This window comes from Anser cygnoides, chromosome 1 (genome assembly GCF_040182565.1).
Source record: "Anser cygnoides isolate HZ-2024a breed goose chromosome 1, Taihu_goose_T2T_genome, whole genome shotgun sequence".
In the NCBI taxonomy this organism is placed as follows: domain Eukaryota; kingdom Metazoa; phylum Chordata; class Aves; order Anseriformes; family Anatidae; genus Anser; species Anser cygnoides.
In genome coordinates, this window is record NC_089873.1 from 85,844,753 (window position 1) to 85,872,674 (window position 27,922).

At 37.5% G+C, this 27,922-nt stretch overlaps 1 protein-coding gene and 2 long non-coding RNA genes across 7 annotated transcripts in view; 2 read left to right on the plus strand and 1 right to left on the minus strand.

Annotated features, from left to right (window-relative positions):
* The window catches only part of CADM2 (cell adhesion molecule 2), a 666,627-nt gene that overhangs the window by 182,350 nt on the left and 456,355 nt on the right, over window positions 1–27,922 (plus strand). The gene's annotated exons all lie outside the window — the stretch shown is intronic.
* LOC136791367 (uncharacterized) overlaps window positions 1–27,922 on the plus strand; it is a 108,226-nt gene that overhangs the window by 25,845 nt on the left and 54,459 nt on the right. Inside the window, exon 2 of the long non-coding RNA XR_010833208.1 lies at window positions 3,081–3,125. This is a non-coding gene — a long non-coding RNA (uncharacterized lncRNA). The remainder of the gene's footprint in view (window positions 1–3,080; window positions 3,126–27,922) is intronic.
* LOC136791366 (uncharacterized) lies at window positions 544–23,930 on the minus strand. The gene is made up of 4 exons (XR_010833200.1): window positions 23,183–23,930; window positions 7,039–7,505; window positions 5,786–5,834; window positions 544–3,101 (listed from the first exon to the last, which is right to left on the minus strand). It is a non-coding gene; the product is annotated as an uncharacterized lncRNA (long non-coding RNA).

The following is a 27,922-nucleotide window of genomic DNA, read 5'->3' on the forward strand; positions in this document are numbered from 1 at the left end:
TCTACAGTCTTTAAACACAAATCTAGAAGATCTAACTAATGGAACTTAAACTTGATATGATTTATAGAAATAGTCAAAAAGGATGGTTTTGAAAGGAAGAACACAACCAAGAACACATCACATAGATTTCAAAAATAGGTAATGTGGCCTTGATTTGTTTTGAAGAGGTAGAGTCACATCTGCTAACTGCCTGGATTTAGGAAGAAATTTCCCCTTGAGTCTTTCGTATTTCTTCTGAAACACCTTATACTATCAGTGTCACAGATGGAGCATCCTATTAGACTACTTATGCTGGAATTTTGGTATTTTATCTGTGAAGTACAACTCTAAAGAAATCATGGCAGGAGAAACAAAGCACATCTTGAAATACAATGAGCTCATCAGCAAGTAAGCCTTTAATGAGATTAGAAACATGCATAAATATCTTCCTGAGTAAGATTCATGGTATCAAAAGCAGTGTAAAAATACGTATTAATCAAATCCTTCCGTCACAGACAGTATGAGAATGTTTTCATTTAGTACTGGACATCTTATTCATTTGCTTAAGTTCACTGAAATCTTTATGCTTAATTAGAATGTTTTTTAAAAGGTAGTATTTTTGAGTGATTTCAAGTCCTTTTAAAAGTGAGTGGGAAAATTATTCTTTCTAGAAGTTCTGTCTGAACACAGAGCTTTTCTATCTCTAAACCCAAGGACTGAAGCTTTCTGTTTTTATGATGAAAGACAAATGAGTCATTATTGTAATTATACATTTAAAATATCCGTTGAAGTATCCAATAAGTAGCAGTAAACATCTCTGTATAAATTTCCTGTTATATTGATTGTATCTCATATGATAGTACACTACCTGATTGCTGTTGATCAGCAAAATGAAATGTGATTATATTTATTACTTTTCACTGTTCAGTTTCATCATAAACTATTGCAGTAAATGTGAAAGGCAGAAAAGTAATTGCTTCTGCATTTATATTATTCATTATTTTTAATATGAAACTTCTTTAAAATAGAAATGGAATAACATACCAGTTTATTATTGTACACTCAAAATGCAATAATCCTTTGATCATTGTAGACTTTAAAAGCAACCTTCACTTTTATAATTTTAACCTTTTACAGTTCTGCAGCTCTCTTATGTTACTGTATGGTTTGGTTTTCCTATGCCAGGAAACAGATGCTAAGGATGAGAGTGCAGGTGCTGTGTGTGTGCGTGCAATCACTGACCTTGGTGACACTACTTTAGCATTGAGGATATGAGAGGGAAGGTCAGTGTGCTAATTTCCTGCATGGACAGAGCATAAACTTACTCTGAGCTTTCTCAATTATTCTATTAGCAGCTTGGCTTGCAGAAGAGTCTCTGCTCCCTTGATGGGTCAATTTCTTATTTTGCTAAATCTATTTTATGTGCAACTCTATCTTTATATTCTGCAGAGATTCTCATACTACCCTCACCTTTGTCACCTGAATGTCAATAGTCAAACCATCAAAGTAGCCTGTTTTTTTGAACTAATTTGCATTGAACTAATGCAAACTTGAAGTATTAAAACATTTTGTTGCCTTTTTGTAATTGGATCATATTCAAATGTCCTTTCACTATCAAAAGGAAAATACATGACCAGGTGATGGTGAATTTAACTTCTGATTTCAGTGTTATGCTCTCATCCTTGTTTGATGTGTCAGAAATTCTTTTGTGTTACTGAATTATCATATTAATAACAATTCTCAGAACAGAAATCAAGGGCCAGGTCTGCACTGTTCTCTGAGCTGGCTCTGAAGCTTCCCCTTCACAGTGTGTTCTAAAACTGTTACTTACGTCTTTATCGCAAGCTCTTAGGGTTTCTGCAGGAAGCTCCTGTCAGAAGGCTATGCACCATTTGTTCTGCCACTGACTTGCTGTTGTCCTTAATGTCTTAGATATTGTTGCCAGATTCCAAAGGAACATCATGCCCAGCTGGGACAGGGCTATTGCTGGGATACATTTTCATCTAACGTCCCCAAGTGGGATGATGCTAATGATAGCCCATCTAGTGTATCTGCAAACGTTGAAGACATCTTGCTATTGTCTGAGATGAGCTTAGGGGACAGTGGAGAATGCTGTCCAACCCACACTGCATTGCTGTTCACTTCCAAACATGTTAGAGAAGGAAAAGGAATCTTGCCTCTTGCGAGAGGATGGGTATTGTTGAGGGCCCTCAGCCAGGGACAACCTTGGGCACTGCATTAATGTGTGGCTCCCTGCAGAGAAGAATAGTTCAGCTTCTTAACTAACAAGGTTATCTCTGCTTCACCTTGAGTCTTCAAAATCCCCATTGAATCCTTGAAAACTCTACTCCCAAAAAGGATGTCTCATAATTTTTCTTCTCCATCCAATTCCCCCCCTGCAGATAACAGAATCCTCCTTCCTGTTGTTTAATAGTGAGCGGAAGGTTGATTGTTTTGGCAATTTCATCCTAAATTTCTCATGGTTGCTTCATAAATTCTTTCACGTAAGTGAAAAAAACAAAAACAGCAACAAACCACATTCTTCTGCACTTTAACCAGATAATTACAATACATTTTCATTCTATTTAGACAACTAGCTGTCATTTCCTTGAGTTCCTCATCACCCTACTCTGCTGTTCAGAAAAGGCACTCTGCAACACAGAATCTGTATGGATATCAGTAATACTTGGCTGTAGTACTTGGTACTCCTTTCATGCTCATGCCAGAATGAAGATGTCATCGGCTCCCAGTTACAAACCATATCTCCCTCTCTTGAGATTTTACTTTCACTGCTTTTCAGTCTTGGATCTTGATGTTAGTGGATTTGGAACAAACAAGGACCATGGCAGTGCTGACCACCCAACATAAAATAAAGCAGGCAACTGTGGCACACACACGGGCATCGTGGTTTTCTCAGGACTCTCTGAAAGACATTGTGAAAGTGAGCTGCTTTGTAGTCTTGCCCTGATTTATTGGTTGTAGGGATCATGGGGACCCAGAGTGTTCTTCAAGGACAGACAGTTTAGATGATGAGAAACTTAGACCTTAGTGATGTTTCCGAAAGCATTGTTAAATGATGACCTTGTGTTTTCTGCTTATAGTGTCCAAAGTGCTCTCATTACCTGGATTACAGAGTCATAAAATCAGTAAGTAATAATTTGATATGTATATGTCTGTAAGTAAGAATTAATTTTACTGTATTGGGACTGGAAGTGGATACTTTCACTTATTTTGTGGAACACAATAGGATACTGCAACTGCAAGATAAATTTTAAGGTAGTATACTGCTGCCCAGCTATCATTATTGTGTCTAGGTACCTTTCATGTTAAATTTATAATAACAATGATCTCTGTAATGGATACTCTTGTAGCTCTTTTATTAAGGGGTAAATGTTCAGGTGCAGGATTTTTGATTCTTTATAATTCATTGCTTTACACTTTCAGGAAGAGGTTGCTTTAGGTTTTTAGATTCAAGGGAATATCAGCTTTCTTAATACCATTTTTATAATGAAAGAATTTGAGGAAGAAGACAGCTTCCCAATGTGAAACTGACATTTGTCAAGCTGAAGTCCTTCAAAAGCTTGAGGAAAGAGTAGTAGTACTTGATAGTAGTATGTAAGCTAAACTACCCATTTAATATGCAAAAGGAAATAGAAAGCATCACATGCTAGACTTTGTATTTATTGTGCATTGTATTATATTCACCAGAACTGAAGAAAAGCAGGTTTACTACAGAAATGATCTTTCATTGTTAGCGTATCACTTGCTCGATTGGATGGTGAAAATTAAATGGTACAGATAATGACAGATTAGCCGGACTTTCAATTTTTCTGCGTTACAGGAAGTTTATGCTCTCAAAACATCAGAAGGCCAGGAGAAATAAAAGAAAAAAATCCGAGTCTCAAGACTTCAGCATTAAATCCTACTTTTTTGTTTGTCTTAGACTCTTATTCCTTTTGACATTAGCATTTTGCCCTTCAGTGCAAGACTATGAATAACATAAATGAAAAGAGTGAATGAAATTATAATCCCTGGGGAAAATCTAGGCTTCTGTGCAATACAGTCAATTGTAGCTTTGTTGCACTACCTCTGGCTGCAAACATCAGTAAGACCTGCTTTTAAGTATGGTGTGTATATAAATGCCTTGTTAGTATGGTTCATACACAGCAAACCTTTTCTTTCAGACCCTAGCATTTTGAATCCAACAGGTAATGATTCAGTTCCATTTATCCAGGCTACCTTTGTCTGACACGAGGAAAGATTGGTTTTGTGTAAGTGCACTGGGCTGGTGGAACTGTTAGCTACTCTTCAATCCTGAGGTTGTTTGAACAAATTAAAATCAATGGTTATAATATGGATTGTAAATGAACAGATACAGTTAACAAAATATGTCAGTATCTCAGTTGCACATTCTTTCCTCTATGCTTGTGTTTTCTGTTTGTTTTTACTTAGCATAGCTATGACCTTTAGTTATGTGTACTAGTGAAGCATAATTCCTATATTTCACATTTTAAGTAATATGCCTGTACCTTTCTGACAAACTAAACAAACAAATAAACTGTCACTTAAGTTGAATTAGCACTTAGCCCAGTAGCAGCCAAAGGTAAGTGTAGTTTTATGTCAACTCTGTGAAATTCCTCTCTGCATGAGCACCAGTACACAATAGGCTGTAATGTGAATTTCTTACAAATCCGTCCCTGCAGGGATTTACATTGTCAGTAGTCTCCCACATATAATATGCCATAATTGAAAGGCAGTCTCAGCCATTTTTTTCTTCTAATTATACAACAATATTGTTTTATATGTCATGTAAAGTCTGTTCATGCTTTGTGTATATATATAGTGAGAGAGAAAATCAGAAAGTTCAAGGGTTTTTTGATCTTTTTCTTTTCTTGAAGGCCAAGGCATATTTTGTTACTTTTTAATCACAAGTTTTCATAACAGTAAGTTGTTGCCTGTAGTTTATCAGGATTCTAGCATAGTCAGAGACAGGTATAACATCAAAACCAAAGGCTGACTATTGAGAGGAAAAGAGCAGACCATCCATAAGATAAATTTTAGTGAATGATGAGTCAAAATCTTTTATCATTCATTTACTTGTGGCAGAAATGTATTTTTAGAAGCAACTGATCTAATAACTCTATTACTTTACTAGCCTGAATTACATATATTCACAGATTATTGGAGTTACTAGAAAACTGGGTAAACCAAATGTAAATTCAAGAAAAGACTGCGTCAGTTGGAAATCTTGGCACACTGAAGCTATTTGTGGTAGTCACAGGGGTAAAAGTATCGGATTGTTATGTCTAGGCACAGTTGTATGGCAACTTTATTAACATATACTAAAAATCAAATCATAGATAGGTCATGTAGCTCAGGTTTGTCATCAGTTATTTCCATAATCTGTTGCTTAAACCCACCAGAATTGCTGTTGTTGGCAGAGTAGAACACATGTGAAATGGGGATGACTGTTCTAGTAAGCTGAAACTCATCAGGACATGCAGGTTTATGGATATAGACGTGGCAGTGAGTTATTGTATTGGTTGTAATGTTCAGTTAGCAAATTACATATGCAAGTGTGATTTTTTCTGATGTGATTCTTCCAGTGCTCTCACTATTCAATCCAAAATTCAGAGTAAATTTTGGAGTCCACTCAGTATTTGGATCTTCTGACTTTCACATGCACAAGGAAAAGACAAAACACCAAAAAGGGACTGCAGTCTAATAAAAATAATAATAAAAATAAAAAAAAATTGGTCTCCCTTTCTTCCAGCTGAGGAGCAGTAAGAACCCAGGTCACTCTTACCTTAATTTTAGGAGATGGTTCTTAACCTTTTATGTTTAGAGTCCGTTAGCTGCAAATTGTAATGAACAAAGCGTTATTTTAGTTAGTGATAACTGTATTACTTGCTATTTTATCTTAACTGTCTTCCTGAAGTTACATGAAAGGTGAGGAGACTGTTCTGTGACAGTGTGAAGAATTATTGGTTGAGGTCCTGGTAGGACTTTAAGATGGGGCTATTGAAATTATCTTTGGTCCCAAACCATACAGATGAAGGGAGAGAGGGAAAAGTAAAGGAAAGATAAATTAGCTCAGGACTGCTAACAGTGTTCAGAAAACTGGTTGATGCTCTAAATGCAGAAAGCTGACCGCTACTGAGTAGGGATATGTTTAGTATTAGTAGATCAGAGAAACTCTAAGCAACTACAAAGGTAACAAGTTGCTAACTTTTTAACTGAGTTTCATTTCTACTTGTTTCACATGTGATCTTTCTTGTACTTAAAATTCACAAGTCATCTTGCTGAATAGATCTTTCGTTTTTTTTTTTTTTTAATAATTTTATAATTATAATTTTTAATAATTTTAATAATTTTAATAATTGTGACTTCTTGATATCATAAGAAAAGGTGGTTCAAGATAACATGGCCAGCTTCAAAGGAGGAAGTGAATCTGAACAAAGCATTCTATATACATACCTGTGAAGATGAAAAGCAGACCCAAGCACTGGGAAGCAATCCTTTACAAGCTGCAGTGGTCTGCAGGTGCTCAGGTTTGGGTAAAAGGTTTCTCATGTGGACACACATTATAACTGTCTTCAGGAACGTGGAGTAGGGAGACATTCCACAGCTCCAGGCAAATCCTGAGCTGTCCTATGTGGTTTTGCAATTTGTTTCCAGCTGGGTATATCCCAGTGTCCAGAGGAGGGCAACAAGGCTGGTAAAAGGGCTGAAAGGCCTGTCCTGTCAGGAGAGGCTGAGGACACCTAGTCTGGTCTGGAGAAAGGGAGGCCAAGAGGCGACCTCACTGCTCTCTGCAGCTTCCCGAGGAAGGGAGGCAGAGAGGGAGGTGCCGGTCTCTGCTCCCTGGGAACGGATGACAGGACACAGGGGAACGGCACAAAGCTGAGCCTGGGGAGGTTCAGAGTGGGCATTGGAAAAATTTCTTTACCACAAGGGTGGATGAACACTGGAGTGGGCTTCCTAGTGAGGTGCTTAATGCCATACGACTGTCAGTGTTCAAGGGGCATTTGGACACTGCCCTTAGTGATGTGCTTTTACCTGGTTAGCCCTGAAGTGGTTAGGCAGTAGGACTAGATGATCTCTGAAGGTCCCTTCCAACTGAGCTATTCTATGCTCAAACTTAGGAGAGTTGATGTAGACATAATTGTAATTTCAGTGCAAGTCTAATGTAGAGCAGCTGAAAGAAATGGTGTAAAAGAGACAGAAAAGACCTGAGATGTGAAGTTTTGAGCTTGTCATTTTAATACAACAATTTCAGAGAACAGGAAGCCAGATCCTGCATTTTCCCATGGCTGATAATAAAGAACAGAGATAACTGTAAAGAAAGGAAACTTCTGAATGAAACTGTCTGAATAGTTTTTTCCTTCCTTTATGGTCTGCTTGTCACCTGAGAGTTCAGTCAAGAGTTTTATCCATGAGGCAGATTGGTAGCTTTCTGCTGGATGAATCAATGTGACCTCCTGACACAGTTGGAGGGTAGAGGTTGTCATCATGTGACATACAGGCTGAAAGATAGCAGATGGAAATGAGGAAGGTGATACTAATTTTGTAGTTAACTTTGATAAAACAATCGCTATACCTAATTATACTTACTTTTGGTATCTGCTCTTCAACAACAACAACAACAAAACAAAAAGGTTAAGTAAGTGCAAAGAGGGCAGAAAAGAGTTGCAGGATGTTTCAAGAATGGAAATTAACCCAACTGTGCAGGCTAAAGAACTCAACATATAGTTTTATCATGTGTGGAGATGTAACATCCATTGTATATCAATTATGCTATATATTTTGCGCTGCTGTCCATACAGATTGCAGTTGTCTCCTGTGTCTGGGATTTTCTGAGGTTTTACTTTACTTCAAAAGGCCTCATGGCATCAGCGAGAGCATGTATATAAAATACCTAGGAGTGTTTCTTGACTTTTGGTGTGAGCTTTGTTCTCTGGATGGAAATTGCCTGTTGAAGACTAAACAGAAGTGGTTGTAATTGTGTCAGTAAGACAACTTTGGACTAAGAAACATGATTATGATTTCTGCTTTGTAGGCTATGCATCAGACAGCATTACAACTATGCAGCATAGATTTTATAAAAAATTAAGTACTTATGTTGACTGAAGAGATTTTGGTATATATAATGCAACAATCAGAAAAGGCTTTTTTTTTTTTTTTTTTTTTTCTTCCCCCTTCCAGGACAAATAATAATACAACTGTATTGCCTGTTTTCTGTTTCTTTGACAATTAGTAGATTGAATAATTGAGACTAGCAAAGTTATAACAGTTTGAATATATATTAAAAATGATTACCAGGAAAAAAAATGAAGCAGTCATATAATAAGAGTGCTGAAAGAAACTGTATACCTGTATATTTATAACAACACTTGAAATCTCCAAAATAATAATTTCAGAGGAATTGGAAGGCTAACAGAGGCCTGAAGGCTGCAGTGTTTACTGTGTCATTATTCATCTACTTGCCTTGTCTTCTGTAGAGCTGTTGTTTACTCACGTTAGCGAAATATTTCAGCTTCCGCACATAACAGATCATATTTTCTTCGACAATATTAGATAGATATTATTAATTTATTCTCTTTGCATATATGTATTAATTTTAATGTGACGCTTGAGAGAAAGGAAATACAACTTCTTTTTTATACCCCTAAAATTTCCATGTCGTTGGATATTTAGATGATTCATGTTCATACCTTTCAAAAGGTCTTCCATCAATATGGATATTTCATACATGCTATAATGCTCCATTTAAGTTGGTACGCTCCTCTTCCCAACAGGGAATTAGCTAGTCTTTAGATTGCTGCACTCCCCTGTCAAATATAACTACTGTTCATTATCAAAGCACCACCCCATGATGAAAATATGAGTGCTGAGCAGTGAAGCATGTGGTATATTAATTCCATATTGGGAAAAAATGTAAAATTGGACTCTGTGGCACATACTTACAAAGTAATATGTTGGTTCTAAAATGTCTTTAAAAAATAAATGAATTTCCAGGTATTAATTACAATGAGCATCACGACAAAAAAGTTTATAGCTTTTTAAAGATTCCTAAGATGTAAGAGATGAATTGGCATATCTTGCAGACTTGCCTCAAGATTTGTACTCTATTAAAGGAAAAAAAAAAACACACAACAACAAACATTTATTTTTCCTCTAGAAAAACGACACTGAGGTCATGGCAGGTTTTTAACAGTATCATACAATTGAGAAATAAGAGGATTGTGATACATTCTGTATGAAATCTATCTTTCCTCGCAGATCCACACCTGAAGCAAAAGTTCTAATTCACCTGAGCATATTTCACATAAATTCATTTCTCATAGGGGTTACTTCAAGCATAACATATGATGAGAATGTCATTCATAGGTTTCAAAAAGTGGAGTATTATACATTTTATTTGTAAAATGATACTAACACATGCTACAGGCAGAGATATTGTTTTAAAATTCTAAAAGGCCCAATCATCTGGAAGAAAAAAAAAAAAAAGATTTTTCTGGTCTTTACAGTTTTGCACTCCCTGACTGCTCTTTTAGGGTCAGGCTAATGTGGTGGCATGCCAGACAGCAGGCAAGAAAACAGCAGCTAATGGGAAAAACCCTGAAAATACCCATGCACAGGATGCACTGTACAGCCCAGCAGGAAGGCCCTCGTATGGACCCAGCTTATTAGCGCTGGCTCAGTTCCACATCGGCAGAACCCAGGCAGCTCCTCTTGGCTCAGCCCCATCTTCCTCAGCATTCCAGAAGGGGCTTATTAGCTCAGGTGTGTCACCTTGTAGGGCCAGGTTTTGCCTGGGATTAAATGGAGGCTAATGAGAGCGTAGAGCTCCCAGGAGTCCACCAAAGCTTTGCTACAGGCAGCTGCGCTGCTCACTTGGCGAAGAGCTGGATGTAGTTGTGCTAACACATCTTGCTGGACCAGAGATGCCTCTGCAAACTGCAAGGTCTAGTTTCTCAGCATCTGTGATGCACTTCATCTACAATCCCCATAAACTCTAGATATTTCAGAGCTGAATGTATATTTAAAGAAGTGCTATGCGCCTAAATGATCTCTGACTTCTGCATTTTTCCTCATTTGCAGCTTGCTTAGTTAGCTGAATGGGCAGTGGAGGATGAGCTGAGAGGAGCATGCACAGATTAGCAGGCTTGTTAACCACTGTGTTCATAATTTTTCCATGCCTTTCTCTATTTGTACATGCTGCTTGTTGCGTAGTTGAGTTTGAGGCATTTTGGAGGCTGTCTGGATTTTCTGTCTGAGCTAGGTTTTGTTGTGAGCTGTCAACTGGCCTATCTGCTCCAAACTGTTTGAAAACCAATGAAGTAAAAGTGTGTTACTGTGGAATTTGCTAAATATGTATTAGGTAAGAATTAAAGCACTCACATCTCTGTGATGCATTTTAGTAATTTCAGTAAATATATTTTAGAATTTTGCTTATGTTAGTTAAATTAATAATCTAGTTTGTAATTTTGGTAAATTGGTCACTGGACTACCAAGTTTTAAAATCAGACTAGAGGAGTGTGCCAGTGGAGAGAAAAACAGGTATAAGAATGTTACTTTCTTTAATAATGAAGAGTAGAGATGGGCAGACTGGATGTCTTTGTTTTTCCTAGCTTGTAGCATAGGAATAAACAACCTGAGAAAATGAAAAACACAGAACAACAACAAAAACACAAACACACACACACACACACACACAAAAATAAACAAAAACCCAAACTAGTTCTGAAAGCCACTCCAAAAATCAGGATATTTGGTTGGTACTAAATTTAATTAAATATCATCAGTTGGTATTTGTGTAATTCCTGTTTTCATGATTTGAACTCTTCCTGCCACAAGATAAAATAATAATAATTACTAAAAATAAAATGTCTTGGAGAAGAATAAGAATACTTGTAATTATCTTTTTTTTTTTTTTAATAATATTTCCTTTTTAAACCACTGTGAAAATCAGCTGCAATTTATTAGTTAATAAGTACAAACAAGTGCTTGTACTCTCCCTCCCCTGTACTTTTCCAGATATGTTTTTCCTCTTGCTGTAGGGAACATTAGCTTTAAGAGTAATTTTATCATCTTTTACTGTGCTTTTTGGGGTTCCATGAGATACCATAGAATGGCTTGGGTGGGATCTTAAAGATTATCTCATTCCAACCCCCCTGCCATGGGCAGGGGCACCTCCCACCAGACCAGGCTGCCCAAAGCCCCATCCACCCTGCCCAGGGATGGGGCATCCACAGCTTCTCTGGGCAGCCTGTGCCAGGGCCTCATCACCCTCACAGTAAAGAATTTCTTCCTAATATCTAATCTGAATCTACCCTCTTTCAGTTTAAAGCCATTACTCCTTGTCTTATCGCTACCCTCCCTGACAAGGAGTCCCTCCTCATCTTTCCTGTAGGCCCTGGTTAGGTACTGGAAGGCCGCTATAAGGTCTTCCCCGGAGCCTTCTCCAGGCTGACCAACCCCAACTCCCTCAGCCTGTCTTTGTAGGAGAGGAACTCCAGCCCTCTGATCATCCTCGTGGCCCTCCTCTGGACTCACTCCAGCAGTCCCAGAGCTGAACGCCAGCACTTCAGGTAGGGTCTCATGAGAGCAGAGCAGAGGGGGAGAATCACCTCCTTCACCCTGCTGGCCATGCTTCTTTGGATGCAGCCCAGGATACAGCTGGATTTCTGGGCTGCAAACACACATTGCCATCTTATGTCGAGTTTCTTATCAACCAACAACCCCAGGTCCTTTTCTTCAGGGCTGCTCTCAATCCATTCTCCACCCAGCCTGTATTTGTACTGTATTTGTGGTCCAGCCCAGGTGCAGGACCTTGCACTTGGCCCTGTTGAATTTCATGAAGTTTGCACGTGCCCACCTCTCAGGCTTGTCCAGGTCCCTCTGGATGGCATCCCTTCCCTTCAGCATGTCAACCACACCACACATTTTAAATTTTCAAAAGCATGTCAAACAATACTGCCTAAAAAGTAGAATCATAGATAAAAAGGGTACCGAGGATACTTAGAGTGGACCTAGGCCATTATTTTATCTTGCCAATGCTATGCAGATTTGATCGTGTACAAATTATTTGCTCTTTCCAGACATATCTACAAGATTCTCACTAGAGAAATAATCTATTTCAGAGAAAATGGCAAAAAGAAACACAAGATTGGGTACTTTTTTTTTTTGTGAATTAAATTTGTTTACCATTGACTCCAGTGCAATTCTCATTAGCAGACTTTCAAGCCATTTACCTATCTCTTTCCTGTGGATACTGAAATATCTAGCTGTCATTATCCATATCTTTGAAAAGAGCCCTTTAAAAAACAAGGAATGAAAAAGCAATTTTCTTTTAAAATACAGCTTAGTACTATTTTTTTTTCCAAAGATTTTTTTTTTAATATTTTCTCATATTATACATTTAATATAATGAGTGACTGCCCATAGCTGTTTCATTTTCTTTTTTCTTTTTCCATCTTTCATGAACTAGCCTACTTTTGCGAAAATAAATTTCTGCAAAACTAGTTGTGACAAAATGCCTTCTACCAGTCACTGATCTATAGTGGGATTCTACTACAATCCAAGGGATTCCTCTTTTAAGAATCTCATTAAAATCTGAACAAACAATATGAAATGAAAAATCTTTCCCCAAGGCACAAAGGCTGTAGACAATACTGCATTGCAAAGCTAGTGAGGTGGGATAATATTAGGCAGTTGGTAATGAAAATATCAGAAAGATTTAATAGCTAAAAATGTATAACAATTAAGGTCAAGAAAGCTACCCCTTTCCTGATGTTAAATATTAAATATAACACAGATGAGAGAACAGACACATTTTTTTGATCATAAGACATTGGACACAGTTTTTTTTTCCCCCCACAGACTTTTCATAAATAGAAATAAATAGACAGAAAATATTGTTGTAAAGAGAGCACATCCTCACAATATATTTATACCAAAAGTAAGTTTTTAATACCTTGTTGTTATAGAAAAGGTATTCAAAAGCATATATGTACATAAGCATGCTTAATATCTCACATGCCATAAACATTTTCAATAAATGTACTAGTACTAATTTTACCCACTGAGACTGGCATACTGTAGGGAAATTTTGTCAATCTTTAAGGTTTAAAATTATTTGTGTTTTAACTTGTGGAGATCTCGTAACAGACTGGTCTGTAATTTCAGTACTTTATAAAATTGTATCAGTAGCAACGGCTTCTTTCTTTATTTCTAAATTTGTATATTTTATCAGCTTTTCATGTTGTGCATCAACAGCTTGTTATTTGAGTTCCCTCCTGAGAAGGAGAGAAGTGCTTGAGAGCTCTTCCTGAAAGGGCGATGGGGTTAGAAGGGTGCTCCAAAAACAATAAAAAAAGTTCTCTAAATGAGACCCTCTTGAAAATCCTTGTATTCACTTAATATTGAAACTTTTAGTTGTGGAGTTCTTGACAATTCCTGTACCCTTCTAGATGGCCAAAGACTGGTATTGTTCAGGTCAAATAGACTTGTGAGTTGAGCATTTTTTATTCTGTTTGTATTTTGTATAGAAGGCTGATCATTTTTCTCTTTGATACAGACCCCATTACAAGTATTCATTGCCTCTATAACCTCCATTTAGAATCTGATCTTGTTTTTGTAGCTGCATATTTGCCATAAAGACCCCAAGGGAAAGTTATCTAATTTAATAGAAACTGTCCCTGAATTAAAGCTGAAGAAGTAATTAATGTTAACAAAGTCCATAGCTTCTAAATAAAAATATACAATAACTTGGTTTTGTTTGCCTTGGACAGTTAGAATTTTTATTCTGTAGTAGAATGCTGTTTGTCTTCATATCCCACTAATGTGTAATTTCTGGATTTACTGTAAGTTGTTAACAAAGGGATCATCAACGGAGTTAATTTATCAAAACAGGAAGGTTTAGCTACTTGAGAAGAGCACATTGTCAATTAAGACAAATAGTTATTGGCTGGTGGGAAGCTCATGAGCAATTAATTATAAGAGATGTTCCCTGTTGAACTTCCACACACTATTCATCAGTTTTCAAGTGATGTGGATTTGGCTGATGAGTTGGGTTGCATTATTTCTCCACTAAGGTTACTTGCACTTTTTTATTTTGGTTGATTTAAGGAGGGGAGGAGGTTAAAAAAAATAAAATAATGTTCATTTAGTTATAAGTGACTGATCTTAGAAAATAAAGCAGAATCAAAGGTCTTGCTTCACCCTGGTGCCCTGGTGGATGCTCTTCCCTGTTCGGTGAGGATTACCCCAGTCACTCAGGCAGAGGTAGCTAGCTTTCATTTCCCTTTTCACGGACTCTTGGAGCTTGACCAGTTCATGCAAAGTTACCGCAATTGACTGGTAAAGAATCTTGAAAGTGATTCAGATCACAGACACGCAGGCTGTTTTTCCACATAGGCAAGATTAGAAACTACTTGTATGTGGCAACACAGGTAGAAGCTGTTTTTTTTTTTTTTTTTTTTTTTTAAAGAAAAATCTGAGGAGATATGACCTCCAGAGCTCTGGTGATGGTGTGTGTATTTGTTTAGTGTTCATAATTGTAGATGTAAATGGAAGGAAAAACAACCTTAGGTGCATTTGTACTGTGAAATAAGTAGACTGAATATTAAAAATTAGAGCTTTTAAAAACTGAAGGTAAAAAAAAAATAAAATTATCAAATGAAAGAAAAGATACATCTGGGCCCTAAAGGGTTAAGAGGGAATTTAGTTTTTGTTTGTGATTGCTTGAATATGTTACTAAGTTGATAATAAACACAACCAGGCACTGTTTTCTGTGACTCTTCTAATATGCTAGTTGATACCACGTCTGAACACAAGCGAAATGTATATAGCCAGGGCATGGAGAACACTTAGGCCAAACTGGAGGCTTTTTTCCTGTATCAGTGTTCAGAGCTCTGGGGACACTTTGTTGGGGAGAAGCACAGGCAGGGCCGTCACATACATCTTCTGGCTTCAGAGGTCCCTTTTGCATAGATACATTTGTTTTTGCTTTAGTGAAGCAATGATTATCTATGTGACCTATACAGAGCTCGTGTTTCCCTGTCTTCCTCTCCCTGCTTGCACTGACAAGAGTGATGTGAATACTGAACGTGGGCATGATTCAGAGGATGCTCACCCAAATTACTGGGGCCTGTTAATCCATTACACACAATAATGGTAGAATTGCTACTGATTACTAACTAGTTTTTTTTTTTTTTTTTTTAAAGGTAAGGCTGTTAGTACCTGGGCTGTTATGATGCTAGGTCGAACTGTAGTGTCTTGTTAGAGGTAGATTTTGTTGGAAATGCCTTGTTAGGAACACGTGATTCAAGAGCAGGCAAAATTCCATTTATTCTATTAAATAGATGTCATTTTCATCATAGATGTGTTTCAGGAATGTTACTCTGAACTCTGTGAACTGTATAGTACTGGATTATTTGCTTGGGATACAAAATATCTAGAATTTTCTCAACAAGACAAATCCTGTAGGCCACATCACCATACTGCCTTTGATTTAAATGGGTGATTTTCAGAAAGAAAAAAGTGATCTTTCTCTGTAGGCACATTTTTGTGCCTAATAATGCAGTACAGTAGCAATATACCTCACTTCCAGTGAGGCAGAAATGTGCTGTTTGTTTAGGCAAATCTATAAGCATGTCTACCTTTCTGTCTAAACTGTACTGTTTGCTGAGGGAAGTTTGGCTGCAGAAATTAAATATGCAGTGGATCCAGCAGCGTGCCATGCTGATGCAAGTTGTGGTATCTAGTTTCCTCTAGTAATTTTTCTCAATTTTCTGTTCTGATACTGCCTAGATAAACTAATGTAATTTGATTGACCTGAAACTAAAATGTATCACAAATAGAATAAGAGAGGGAGTCCTGCATGCCCACAATTGAGATTCGTGATTTGTGAGATATAAGTTTTCTTCACAGTTCTGCAAGGCCTTTTCCTGTGGTTTGGGAGCCTGGCTTGCTCATGTTACGGAGAAGCTGTAATGGGAGCCTTGTTACAGAGTGATCTTCCACATCGATATGAGGTGTAAGGTGAACTCTGATGCTATCCAGTGATGCTGAGTCATGCTAGTCCTCTCCCTGTTCTGCTGAGTATTAAAAGATAACTGCATACAGTTCTCGAGGTTTCATAATAACAACAGTTCTCTACCAACTCTATATATCTGTATCTTATGAATGCTTGTGTGTATTAGGCTTTTTTTTTTTTTTTCCAATGTGCTGTATTATAAAGCAAATTTGGGTGTAACTTGAGTACATCATCAGCATAGCTTTTTTTTTTTTTAATTAAAAGCTTAGTCAGACAAATCTCATTAGGCATCTTCCATGTCATTAATTTATAAAGAAAACACTTATGTATGCATGTATTAAAATGTAATTTTGTTTAATGTATAACATGACTAAAATTATTAATGACTTTTGTGGTAGTCATTACTCTTTGAACCTCTGCCTCCTTTGAAATCTACAGCAGCTGAAATGACAGAAGACTGTGTAAAGATGCAGTATCTATCAGATGTTACCAAGGATGCTATACAACAATGACAAAAACATCTGTGAGAGAAAAAAAAAAGACAGCATCCCTGTTTCTGCTCTAGCAAAGCAGACAAATATCTGTGCTCTGCTTTGAATGTACTTATTTAGATGTGTATGAGAGCAGAGTGCGTTGCACATGGCTGAATAGGAATGCATTTCGTATTTAGGAACAACAGATGAAACTTGGGCTGCAATTTAGCAGAAAATACTCAGATTGAGAAGTATGCATATGAGGGCAAAAATGATCCTATTCTGTGATGTTATCTAAATAGTTCCCTCTGCAAAACATAAATTCATTTCGATTTGAAACCAGAAGATATTAAACCCACTTTCTTACAGGCTGCAGTTCATTAGTAACATGTAAAATATTTAATATCCTGTCCTTTTTATATAACTCCTTGCATTGTTCCAAGTTTTTTCACTGTTGTTTTGACTAGACTATGTTCTGCAAATCTTTGTCAAGATGTTCTTAAAGTAGTCACTGGCTTTCCTTCTCCAAGTGCCATCTTCTGCCATGTGTTAGGAGATAAAGCATTGTTCCAATTCCTCACTTGGAACAAAGAGCCTGCTGCAAAAGCAGGTTATGGGCATTTGTTAGGACATCATTTTTCAGGGGTTTAAAACAAATGCAACGTTTAAAAGGAATGAAGCTATTTTGGTGTTTTTTTTTTTTTTTTTTTTTCCTTCTCAGAGACAGGAGAAAGCTTTTTTCTTTGTCTCATACTTATATACATACATGCATGCATGTGCACACAGATAGCATAGGACTTAATATTTACAAGTTGTGTTCTGTTTCTGTCTTTTATTGTTGGTGGATTTTACTAACTCAGAAACATTAGGCATAACACTTTAAAGTTGGCCATGGTTTTGAAATTAATAGTGCATATTTTTTGGTCAGAAAGCAAACAGAGTTTATTGCTTTAATTACAGTGTAATGTTCATATTAAATATATTTATATTTTAAAATTCCAATTTTAAGTAGATTTTAATAGAAGCAGGAGCTGATGAGGCAAAGCAATGCAAAAAGGCTGTTCCAGATGGCGTATATCCAGAGGGAGACATTTGTGTATTGACAATGGTGGAAATATATGAAAAGAGAAATAAGTAACGAGTATGAGACTAGTGAAGAGAATCCGAGTGAGGATAGTTCAGGACTCAATCTGTTGTTGTAAGGAAAGGAAGAGCAGTACTGTCTACATGCTAAAATCTGATCCCAGGGAAAGATGCTGGAAGTGTAAGTGCTCCACTCAAGGAACAGAGGAAAGCAGGAATGAGTCAGCAGGGCAGTTACAGATGAAACTGCAAAGTGGGAGTATGAAAATTTTGCAAATACAGGAGGAAAGGGAGAAGGTGATGGATTCATAATGAAGGAAAGCCTTGTGGTGATGGTGGAAATAGAAAGGTCATTTTTATGGACTGGAAACAGAAGAGACTACATTGTGTTAGGTTGTAGCTGCTGTCAGGGGTAATTTGGTGATCTAATCTGGCATGATGCTGATTCTTCCTTGTGTTGGAGGAGAATTTTCTTCTGCAAGGAAAGCACTCTGTGAAGCGAAATGTTTACATTTGGCTAACTGCTTTTATAAATACTTGAATAAAATACAAAAATGTAGTATTTAATGTTAAAAATAGCCTACTAACCTGCTGACTTGGCAATCTTTCCCAATTGCCTTTTTATGTTGTTTAAAGTGGTGACACCAATTTTATGAATGCCTTATAACTAACTTAGGCAACGGTTAGAACTAAAAATTGTGTCAAGGAAAGTAGGCTCTTTAATTAACAGCAAATAGCAGCTGCTACCTTTGATTGTGGAAGGGGAATTTTCTTGCTAAATGACTAATTACAGTGCCATGTGCCTGCTCACCTTCGGTGCTGTGCAACTTTTGTTCAGAACCCTTACTTTCAAGTTTCTTTGAAATTTTGTTCTTTAATTTTTAGCCTAGTGGTATTTGAATATTTTGGTTTAGGTATTCATTTCTTCCTCGTGGGCTGTCTTCTGTATCCTATGGAGAGTCTGCAGTGTATCATGTCACAGCACTGAGGGAGACTTTTTTTAACCCACTAGCCAGCAGAGAGTACAGGGAGAATACACTCAAATTATGATTTGTGGAATGTAGTAACTCAGTAGAATGATTTTTTTGGTTTTTGGTTACAGCAGCCTTAAAAAATGGCTTTAGTTTTTAGATGTCATTGTGATTCAGCTGTATCCTGCTCGGACATATGCATGCATATCACATGTACACATGTAGATGTATGTACACGCGTAGATATGTGTGTGTGGTATGCATGCATATGTCCAAGCACTTTTTAAATTGAAAAAAAATATTTTAGTGGAAAGATTTCACCAGTCTCAAATAGCCACTATGTTCCTTTGTTTTCACTAATGTAGATCTGTCTCATTTCATCAAATGCCTTTTTTTTTTTTGGTGACTGTACACAGAGAGTTTCATAAATTGCAGATTAATTCAAAATGACCCTGCTTGCAAATAGAGATGTGCTACCTTGCACTTTATAACTTCTACCTGCCATCTACCCAGCATGACAGAGTCCTCGCTCTGACTGTGCTGACCCCAATATTGGCCCAAGTCTGGCTCAGCAGATTCTCCTTTGCAATTCACAGCAAAGGGTAACGTGGAGCTTCTGCAGCCACCTCTGGAAATAGCAGAGGTCATTGGTGTTCTGCAGTGGGTAGGAGATTTCACTGTCCACTGTCAGTTCCACTGTCAGTTCACTTTGGGATGCACTTGTGTAATATGTTAAAAATGGTTTTGAGAGCAATGCTTGTCCTCAGTAAAGATGAGATTGGTTTCAAGTTTGATCTTTGAAACTGATAAAATACGATAGCAATAATTTTCTGATTGCTTGAATTGGTACATTTTCAGGTATAAGTAAAGAGATTGTTCAGTAGTTGATTATGTAACATTGCAAATTTAAAGGAATAATTTTGCTGAATTAAAGCAAGCTGTTTATAATTTAGAGCTTAAAATTGTGAGAGTTCCTTTTTTACTCTGCCAGAACGAGTGACTGCTACACTCCTCATGAAGTTACAGCGAGTCTTCCTTTATAATGTAAATGGTTTTGAGTTGGTGGGGTCAGTGGCTATATCATTCCCATCTTATCAGCTTGCTGGAAGTGGTATCCATCCATCAGCTACAGAGACTCATTTTCCCTTATTAAAATCACACACAATGTAAAAAAGACACTGATATATACATAATTATATATTTCTTAAACTGCGTCTACCCTCTTTTTACAGCCAGAAATCAATTTGTATTATCGACATTTATTGTATATGTTACATGTATAAATTACATAATCTGACTTGTGAGCATGGTTTCTTCAACTCAGCTTTACAAACATGGAATGCAACAGAATTTAGTTACTAACATTTGTTGGACTCTACCAGCAGAGGCTGAGCCATTTGGAAAAAAAAAAAAAAAAAAAAAAAAGGAAGTATTATAAAAGGATAAAAGGTCCTGAACGTTAGCTCTTTAGGCCTATGACCATTATCAAATGAATTTAATTCAATTAAAAATAATAAGGATTCTATGTAATCTTGGTGCTAATTGAGTCGGGGGACAGGGAGGGAAAGAGGAATCACTTCTATAGCCTGCTCTGTCTGGGCAACATTGTTTTTTCCATCTGGTATTTTTCCTTTCTGAAGATAGATGTTGCCATGTGATCTGTACATGAAGGTCTGCCAGCGCAGTAGCCAGTTTTCCAGTATGTGAGTTTGCCAGCACCCTGGGTGCTTCAGAGTCAGGGCAAGAAAGGGAAGGGGAGCCTAAGAAATGAAAGCAGTATCAAAAGTCTTAGGGAGAAACAATAATAGAAAAATCTGTGTTTTGTGGGTGTTTGTTTAAACAGAACTGTTTTCTTTTCTGGAGATGTTCATTATCAAGGCTCGTTGTTATATGGCTTTTGGTTTACACCAATGTAAGCTGCAGGATTTAAATTATTATACTTTGTTGCATAACAAAGATGGAGCGACCCTCTGAAAAGAACCTGCTAAAAGAGGCTTGTAATTTCATTTTTCACATATTTTTCACCCTGCATTCCAGAGAAAATCTAATCTACCCAATCATTGCTTTAGGCTAATAGCCTGTAATACAGTATAGTGTCAAAAATGTCAAACTTAATGAAAAAAGAAGATAAGAAATCTTAAGAGTTCAGTGAAACCATTTATTTGAATAATGTTTTTTTTCCCCAAAATCTGTGCATTTTCTTTGGTGGGTTTTGTGGCATAGTTATTAACCAAATCTGAAATAAAAAAAGAGGACGCTAGTACCGCCATGCAACTTCCATATCCAGTGTACATGTTAAAGCTATAAATCCAGGAAATATATTGTTTAAAAATCAGTTACATATAACCTAAAAGAATAAGAGAGTTCTACCCTCTGTATATCAGATATATCTTAATGTAGCTTGTTGAGATTTGTACTTGAGCTTTTTAAAATGAAAAGCAGTGAACATTTTTGCAATTGGTAGGGCAAAGTGATCAAATTCTTCACTTCTAAAATAGTTTTAAATTCTTGTTGTAAAGTTAAAAGGAGAGAAAGAATAGATTCTACAGTATTCATGCTATTTAATTGCAACAAATAGTTTAATTACCTGACTCACTCATGTATGTCAACCCCCTAAAATCTCACAGGTAATTTGATAGTACATATGAGATGAAACACCTGCATGTCAATACTTTGGTCCATTTGCATAACTCCTTTAAACAGGGAGGCAATGGAAAATCTGCAACAATGATTTATCAAGTCTTTATTTGTTCACTGCTGTCCTTCCATCTCTTCCATTAATATTTGTTTTGTTTTTCTCCTTCATGCTACAGCAGTAATGCTGATGATGCAACCCCAGACAGTCATTTCTGTATAATAGCTTTGGGCATGGCATGCTTGATTTGCACTCCTGAGCAGCTATCACGGGCTTTGCTCCCCAGGTCTGTATGTGTGAGAACTCATGAAAATGAGGAGTTTTCTTAACTTTAGGGATGTACATGATGTACAGAGCTAAAAAGGAACAGAACAAATGAATAATGCGGCCATAGTGGAACTGAAGGCTTGAGTGAAAGACTTTAGCTGGAAACAGATTTATTTGATTTGTTTCTTTGGTGGTAGCTTTTATAAGGGGGGAGGAGAGAAATGGTTGGCTTTAAAAGAGTAAAATACCACGCTTTACAGTACTAAATGCAAAGTTTCCTGCCACTATGTTCCGATCAAAACCCGGGGTTTTTGCTGATGTTGAAGAAGGATTTCCATACTCCTTGGCAATAGAGTTGGGAAATCCCAGCCTGATCTACCCTAGAAAAGAGGCTTCTGTATCCTACAAAATACTGCATCCAATCAAGGAAATTCCTACAAATTTCCACCCAAGCTGTATCCCTTAATTGCCAGAAGTGGGATTATCTACCCCTTTGCCTGGACAAGAACATGAGTTTTCGTATTTTGGCTGTTCTCATTAAGTGACATATACTTGAAGGACCAACTTTACCTCTCTTTCCCCAAATCCCTTTTTTCCTAGTAAAAAAAAATGGATCTACTTCAGATATTTTCCAGCAAAAACTTGGGTGAAAACTGAAGAGCTGGAGGGAAGTGGAGGAAGTTAAAGAATTTCTGTACTCGCAGCAATCAACAGGATATGTATCCCACAAGGAAGCACAACCATCATTGAATGCATGAGAACAGCACTACATTTAGCTCAGGTTGTTGGGATCAGGCCCTTCACACTGTGACTGAGCACCAAGACGTGGACCTGGAGTCCTCTCTCTCTCTCCTTTTGGCCATGAAACAGAACTTTGATAGCTGAATAGCTTCAGCAAGTGTGAGACACAGGTAGACACACAAGCTCTGTACTATGGAGCTGTGCAGGGTTTTGGAGTTACCCTCCATGTGTGAGCACAAGTACGAGCGGTATGTCCATCTTAATGCTCTTAACCCGGCAGATTCCCTCCTGAAGCCCTTTATTTGGTTCAGGGTCACAAACACATTCCTCAGCTCTCCCTGGAGCCCAGGATAGAAGAATAAGGGGAAGAAATTCCCTCCTTAACTAATCCTACTCATCCCAGGGATGTTAAGCTGAAGTGAATCTCATTGCCCTCTGAAGTCCACATTTTGCTGCCTACTGTGTTGCAACCAGTCTTGAACATGGTTCAACATGGTTGTAACATCAACAATTTATCCCACCTTGCCCCATAGTGCCTACTCTGCTTGTCTAAATCCTGTATGTATTTTCTCTCCTGTTGCTGGTCATGGGGGCCACAATCCCAGTACCTCACAGCATTTTTTGGGGAAGAGAGTAGACCCTGAGAGTAGAGAGAAGTGAGCCAGTAGACACAAAAATTTAAGCTTCAAACCTAGGAACTTCAATGTTTGGGAGGAGGGAAAAACACGCATGTATAATGCTCTGCTTCCACTTTGAACATGCCCAAGCAGCCAAGACAATGCAGAACCAGACCAAAGCCACCATCCGTGGTGCAGATGGGAATTTAGCAGGTTCTAGGCCAACAAAATCCACAGCTTTCTATGAGCTGCCACTACCCCTTCCATAGCAAAAGGTCCTAAGCGTCCTTGTTTCCCCTGCATTTTCACATTAACCAGAGCTTTGTATTCATGCAACACCTCACCCCTCTCAAATCTACCCCAAAATTACTTACAGAGAGTCCTCGATAGTCCCAATAGCTGTGTCACAATGTCCCAGTGGAAAATCTCTGTGAAACTCAAGGCTGGGCAGCACTTAGAGTATCCTAGTGGAGCCCAGCTCCACTCCCCACACTTCAGTCCTGTTCACTGCCTCCCAGTGGCCTCTGGCAGCTGACTTTATCACCGAGCACTGGGCTATGTTGAGAGGATGAACCACTTGGTCTATTTTTAGGGAAGGGTGAAGCTGCTCGTCCACCCGGCTGAGTCAATCATGAGTTTTAGCAATCCTGCATGGAGGTGTGGAAAGTCTGGGGGCCTGGCTTATTTTCAGAACATGTTCATTCAAAATATACCCAGTGTAATCCAGTACAGGACAGGGGGGATGCTTCCAAGCAGTGGTGCTACAGGGAAGCGGCATTTCCCTGACTCACTGTCATGTCCTCAGGCTGTGATCTGCACCGCCTGGCCCACTCCGCTTCAGGTCGCAGCCAGAGCTTTAAGGGAAAAGCTGGGAAGGTGAAAGGTATGAGTTACATTTTCTGGTTCTTCATTTCTTCTTCTGCTCAAATATTTTAGGACTGAGAAGGAAAAAAATTATTTTAGGAAAGGGAAAGTATGGGCAAGTGTGTATACAAAGAAGGATGATCTATCCTCCCTCCTCTAGTCCATTCCTCCATGGATGGTGCAGCACTGCCAGGAGGTGCTCTGGGCACCTTTTGGGGAAGAAATGATGTTAACGAAGCCCTAAGTCCATGGAGGGCTCTCAACACCCTCAAGGCTTAGTTTGGCAATGGGTGGTGTTTTTAGCACACTAATGGTGTGCACAGTGGTGTGCCAGAGCTTGAGACCCTGGCCTGGACATGGTGATTTACAAGTGCAGACACAGCTGATGGCACAGGGTTTTGATGATCTGCCTTTACTGGGCTGAGTTAGTGATACAGCTGAGGAGCCTGGTAATGTTCGAACTGGGCCCAGCTGCTCTCTCTTCGATTTGCTTTTCTGACACCTTTAGGGAGCATATGCTTGAATAAATTTTGAGCACCACAATATAAGAAGGACATAAAACTAATAAAGGGTGTCCAAAGAAGGGCTATGAAGATGGTGAAGGGTCTGGAGGGCAAGATGTATGAGGAGTGGCTGAGGTCCCTGCTTTGCTCAGCCCAGAGCAGAGCAGGCCCAGGGGAGGCTTCATGGCAGCCTGCAGCTCCCTCATGAGGGGAGCGGAGGGGCAGGCGCTGAGCTCTGCTCTCTGGGGACAGCGACAGGACCCGAGGGAACGGCATGGAGCTGGGACAGGGGAGGGTCAGGCTGGGTGTTAGGAAAAGGTTCTGCACCCAGAGGTGGTCGGACACTGGGACAGGCTCCCTAGGGCAGTGGTCACAGCACTGAGCTGCAGGAGTTCAAGGAGCGTTTGGGCAACACTCTCAGACACAGGGTCTGGTTTTGTGGTGGTCCTGGGTGGAGCCAGGAGTTGGACACGATGATCCTTGTGGGTCCCTCCCAACTCAATATATTCAATGTTTCAATGTTTCTAAGAATCTGTGATTCTATAAAATGGGAAGACAAAGATGAGCATAAAGCAAGAAAAGAAACAGATTATTCCTTGGCTATCCTACTATATATATATATATATATAAAATCGTAACAAAAACAATAGTAAAGAACAACTTCTGTCTGGATTCATGACAGCTTGTTATTTTTTTCTTTAGGTCATAAATACAGAAGGAAAAATGCTTATATGCCATTATTTTAAATATTCTACTTTTGAAGATGCTCAGAAAGGTTAAGAATTACAGCATTGACTGTTCTGGTTTTGTTCTGTTTAGAATTTCCATGATTAGTATCCACATTTTTTTTTCCCTGCATATATATTCAGGAGATTTTAAAACTTTATCTTTAAATCCCCTAGAATGGTCTTAGCTAATAACATAAATGTCAAATACTTTTGAAAAAGTTCTGGAAAACTGCTGTCACAAAACTAATTTGAGGTGGAATGATTTAATCTTTTGTACTTCTAATCAAAAATTAAAAGGAAAAATCCAGAAATAGCAATTTAATTTGCTGTCGGAATCTGTACATTTGCTTGACCTAAGTGAAAATTAGTTTATCTGCAGAGAAAAGAGCTCTTGTAAATTTAGTGATTTGGCTTCTGGATCAGAGATTGAGAAATAAGGTTAGGTAACTAAGTTACCTACCTACCTTAGTTATCTACTTAAAGTTAGGTAACTAAGAGTATATTTAATTAAATATATTGTATGTTTTTATGTTACTCTACTCATGAATACTAACAAACATACAAAGTATGTTCTATCCCCCAAATACCAAAACCAACATTTCACATTCAACAACTGGACATGTTATTTTTTTAATTACTTGCCAATATATTAATGACAGCATTCTGAAAAGCAGAAATGATGAGGTTAGGCTTAACCATCTGCCCCAAAAGTCTGTTTTCTGGAAGTTCGCACATGCACACACCCCACAGGGTCACTGTCCTTATATGACAGACTACTTAGGCACATTGGAATGAACAGCATTTCTTTTTAGAGATTTATTTATGCTTAAAGTTAGATAAAAACATAATTCATGTCTTTATGAGTTACTACTTTATATCATATATATCATATATCATGTCATTTATGAGTCTTTATGTGCTACTAGATCTCCACAGTGGAGAGTTTCTTTTTGTTTGAAAGTAGTGCTGGCCATATTTTCTGTTTTCATATTTCATATTTTGATTTTCAGTTAAAAGGCAAACATTACAAGGCTGTTTTGGTTATTTGGTAGGGGGATGGATTCAACAATGTTGCTTCATCATTTGGAAGTACCTCACCACCTTAACCAACAGGCACTCACTTGTTAAATAAACAAGGTTAATTACAATTAAATTTAATAAAATTTAGTAAATTTAGTTTGAGATATTACTTAAACACCACTAACTTATGGTAAAACAAAATATTCTGTTATGCTGGTAACCAAATTTTCTACCCATTTGAAGCAATTAAGAAATTCCTAGGCTTTCCTGTGACCAGGGAAAGTTAGCATGACTCAGCATCCATAGAAGACTAGCTTTAAATCATGTGCATGCCTCTATACGTACACATTGGAATTCAGAAGCCTAATTGATTAACTGATTTTCTGCTAATCACTACATGAGCATTTCTACATGAAAGTTGTCTTTTAAGTGAAATCACTAAGCCAGAGGCTATTAATTTCAAAGGAAAATGACTTTCAGTTACTGTTACCACATTCTGCAGCCTATGTTTTAGCTACCCTTAATTCAAGGTTGCAGTATCAACCTCTTCTGATTTCTTTACTTCACCCTATATTTTTGTTTACTTGTTTGTTTATTTAAGCCTTTCTCCAATTCAATACTTTACAGCAGTGATGGAAAAGAAAAATAAAAGGGTGTGGGGTGGAAGCTTGATTCTTTTAGTTGAGCCAAAATCTTAAGATTTTCCTTAACAACAACAACAAAGTAAAAATATATATATACACACATATATAAAGCTCGAGTGAAAAAAAATAATTTTATCATAAATTAAAATTTCCATTTTATGTTTTTATATTTTAAACAGTTACCTTCTAAAATGTGAATATAAGAATGTTTCAAAAGGATTTTTTTTAAATGATCTACCAAATATTTCCCCCCATTTTTGTTGATATGATTTTAAAAGTGTAATATAAAACTAGTAGTAACCTTTTGTTCCTTAATGTTAAGCTCAGATTTGTTTGTAATTCTCATCAGCATTTTCTTCTTCTCAGGAGGCATACATAGATATGACTGAGTTCCTGCCTGTGCAGTTCTTGAAGAGTGTTCACGTTCTTCTATTTATTCACAAAGCCCTCTAGTTCTTTACTGAATTCGTTTCTGAATTTAGCAACGTACATGAAGTTAAACCATACATAAAACTGTTGTACTCTAGGAGAAAGATTGTGCAAAATATATAATTAATTCCTTAATTTTGTCATAGCTGTGAACTATAGTATCAGAGCAATTAGACTGTGACATCAGTGGTATATCCAACAAAAGGACTAAACTTTCAGGAAAGGAAGTTCAGCACGTACATTTGTAGATAGAGTGTCAGTGATTCAGTTGAAAAATTAAACTTAAGAAATATATATCATTATGGTAGGGTGGCATTTTAGTGCTATAAGTATTACATAGTTGGGAAGAACATCTGAAATTAGGTTGACAGGTATACAACTTTTCAAAACCTGAGCTAAGGAACTGATTTCTGTCCATAAAAAATAAGGGAATCGAGAAAACTGGTGTTTCTTAGATTAACCTGTGGCTGTGTAACATACTAAATAAATTTCCTTTTAAATATGGAATCAACACACTTTGAGAATTCAGTAGTTCTGAAATCCTTCTCTGAAAGACATAGAAGTTTTGTATTGATAATACAATTGAAAAATGTTCTTATGAGTCAATATCTTGCAGAGAAAGACAGGTTGTAGTTTTAGATTTGAATTTTTGGGATCTAGAGGAGGGAAGTTATTTGACTTTCCAAAGTACGAAATATGTATAGAAGTAGAATGTGGCTTTTTTTTTTTTTATATACTAGCTAAATATGTATAGAAGTAGAATGTGGCTTTTTTTTTTTTTTATATACTAGCTAGTATGAAATGGTCCAGCTTTATATATAGTCATGTCTACAAGATGCCAATTATAACTATTTAGAATTCACTTTAAGAATACCGAAATAATGCACAAAACTGCGTAATTTCAAACACAATGGATCCTAAATGCC